Source organism: Delphinapterus leucas, chromosome X, assembly GCF_059928025.1.
Source record: "Delphinapterus leucas isolate spDelLeu-1000000601 "Yukka" chromosome X, BTC_Dleu_Yukka2, whole genome shotgun sequence".
Classification (NCBI taxonomy): Eukaryota; Metazoa; Chordata; class Mammalia; order Artiodactyla; family Monodontidae; genus Delphinapterus; species Delphinapterus leucas.
Window position 1 is genome coordinate 34,551,683 of NC_143150.1, and position 3,792 is coordinate 34,555,474.

Below are 3,792 nucleotides of genomic sequence, written 5' to 3' on the forward strand. Positions count from 1 at the left end.
AAGACAGAGAAACACACAACAGATGAAGGAGCAAGGCAAAAACCCACCAGACCTAACAAATGAAGACGAAATAGGCAGTCTACCATAAACAGAATTCAGAATAATGATTATAAAGATGATCTAAAATCTTGGAAATAGAAAGGAGAAAATACAAGAAACGTTTAACAAGGAGCTAGAAGAACTAAAGAGCAAACAAACAGAGATGACAACACAATAAATGCAATTTAAAATTCTCTAGAAGGGATCAATAGCAGAATAACTGAGGCAGAAGAATGGATAAGTGACCTAGAAGATAAAATAGTGGAAATAACTACTGCAGAGCAGAATAAAGAAGAAAGAATGAAAAGAATTGAGGACAGTCTCAGAGGCTTCTGGGACAACATTAAATGCAACAACATTCAAATTATAGAGGTCCCAGAAGAAGAAGAGAAAAAGAAAGGGACTGAGAAAGTGTTTGAAGAGATTATAGTTGAAACCTTCCCTAATATGGGAAAGGAAAGAGTTAATCAAGTCCAGGAAGCACAGAGAGTTCCATACATGATAAATCCAAGGAGAAACATGCCAAGACACATATTAATCAAATTATCAAAAATTAAATACAAAGAACAAATATTAAAAGCAGCAAGGGAAAAACAACAAGTAACACATAAGGGAATCCCCATAAGGTTAACAGCCAAATTTTCAGCAGAAATTCTGCAAGCCAGAAGGGAGTGGCAGGACATATTTAAAGTGATGAAAGAGAAAAATCTACAAGCAAGATTACTCTACACAGCAAGGATCTCATTCAGATTTAATGGAGAAATTAAAAGCTTTACAGACAAGCAAAAGCTAAGAGAATTCAGCAGCACCAGACCAACTTTACAACAAATGCTAAAAGAACTTCTCTAGGCAGGACACACAAGAGAAGGAAAAGACCTACAATAATAAACCCAGAACAATTAATAAAATGGTAATAGGAACATACATATCGATAATTACCTTAAATGTAACTGGATTAAATGCTCCAACCAAAAGACATAGACTGACTGAATGGATACAAAAACAAGACTGGTATGCATGCTGTCTACAAGAGACCCACTTCAGACCTCGGGACACATACAGACTGAAAATGAGGGGATGGAAAAAGATATTCCATGCAAATGGAAACCAAAAGAAAGCTGGAGTAGCAATTTTCACATCAGACAAAATAGACTTTAAAACAAAGACTATTACAAGAGACAAAGAAGGACACTAGATAATGATCAAGGGATCAATCCAAGAAGAAAACATAACAGTTGTAAATATTTACGCACCCAACATAGGAGCACCTCAATACAAAAGGCAAATATTAACAGCCATAAAATGGGAAATCGACAGTAACACAACCATACTAGGGGACTGTAACACCCCACTTTCACCAATGGACAGATCATCCAAAATGAAAATAAATAAGGAAACAAAAGCTTTAAATGATACATTAAACAAGATGTACTTAATTGATACTTATAGGACATTCCATCCAAAAACAAGAGAATACACATACTTCTCAAGTTTGCATGCAACGTTCTCCAGGATGGATCATATCTTGGGCCACACATCAAGTCTTGGTAAATTTAAGAAAACGGAAATCGTATCAAGTATCTTTTCTGACCACAACACTATGAGACTAGATATCAATTACAGGAAAATGTTGATAAGAAATGCAAACACATGGAGGCTAAACAACACATTACTTAATAACCAAGAGATCACTGAAGAAAAGAAAGAAGAAATCAAAAAATAACCAGAAACAAATGACAATGAAAACACAATGATGCAAAACTTATGGGATGCAGCAAAAGCAGTTCTAAGAGGGAAGTTTATAGCTATACAAGCCTACCTTAAGAATCAAGAAACATCTCAAATAAACAACCTAACCTTACACCTAAAGAAATTAGAGAAAGAAGAACAAAAAACCACCAAAGTTTGCAGAAGGAAAGAAATCATAAAGATCAGATCAGAAATAAATGAAAAAGAACTGAAAGAAATGATTGCAAAGATCAATAAAACTAAAAGCTGGTTGTTTGAGAAGATAAACAAAATTGATAAACCATTAGCCAGACTTATCAATACAAAAAGGGAGAAGACTCAAATCAATAGAATTAGAAATGCAAGAGGATAAGTAACAACTGACACTGCAGAAATAAAAAGGATCATGAGAGATTACTACAAGCAACTATATGCCAATAAAATAGACAACCTGGAAGAAATGGACAAATTCTTAGAATTGCACAACATTCTGAGACGGAACCAGCAAGAAATAGAAAATATGAACAGACCAATCACAAGCACTTAAATTGAAACTGTGATTAAAAATCTTCCAACAAACAAAAGTCCAGGACCAGATGGCTTCACAGGCGAATTCTATCAAACATTTAGAGAAGAACTAACACCTATCCTTCTGAAACTTTTCCAAAATATAGCAGAGGGGGGAACACTCCCAAACTCATACTACGAGGCCACCATCACCCTGATACCAGAACCAGACAAAGATGTCACAAAGAAAGAAAACTACAGGCCAATATCACTGATGCACATAGATGCAAAAATCCTCAACAAAATACTAGCAAACAGAATCTAAGAGCACATTAAAAGGATCATACACTATGATCAAATGGGGTTTATCCCAGGAAGGCAAGGACTCTGCAATATACGCAAATCAATCAGCGTGACACACCATATTAACAAATTGAAGGAGAAAAACCTTACGATAATCTCAATAGATGCAGAGAAAATTTTTGACAAAATTCAACACCCATTCATGAAAAATCCCTCCAGAAAGTAGGCATAGAGGGAACCTTCCTCAACATAATAAAGGCCATGTATGACAAACCCACGGCCAACATCCTCCTCAATGGTGAAAAACTAAAACCATTTCCACTAAGATCAGGAAAAAGACAAGGTTGCCCAGTCTCACCACTATTATTCGACATTGTTTTGGAAATTATAGCCACAGCAACCATAGAAGAAAAAGAAATAAAAGAATCCCAATCGGAAAAGAAGAAGTAAAGCTGTCACTCTTTGCAGATGACATGATACTATACATAGAGAATCCTAAAGATGCTACCAGAAAACTACTAGAGCTAAGCAATGAATTTGGTAAGGTTGTAGGATAAAAAATTAATGCATAGAAATCTCTTGCATTCCTATACACTAATGATGAAAAATCTGAAAGTGAAATTAACAAAACATTCCCATTTGCCACTGCAAAAAAAGAATAAAATATCTAGGAATAAACCTACCTAAGGAGACAAAATGCCTGTATGCAGAAAATTATAAGACATCAATGAAAGAAATTAAAAATGATACAAACAGATGGAGAGATATACCATGTACTTGGATTGGAAGAATCAACATTGTGAAAATAACTGTACTACCCAAAGCTATCTAGAGATTTAATGCAATTCCTATCAAACTACCAATGGCATTTTTAACAGAACTAGAACAAAAAATTTAACAATTTGTATGGAAACACAAAAGACCCCGAATAGCCAAAGCAATCTTGGGAAAGAAAAACGGAGCTGGAGGGATTAGGCTCCCTGATTTCAGACTATACTACAAAGCTACAGTCATCAAGAGAGTATGGTACTGGCACAAAAACAGAAATATAGGTCGATGCAACAGTATAGAAAACCCAGAGATTAACCCAAGCACATATGCTCACCTTATCTTTGATAAAGGAGGCATGAATATACAATGGAGAAAAGACAGCCTCTTCAATAAGTGGCGCTGGGAAAACTGGACAGCTTCATGGAAAAGAATGAAATTAGAACA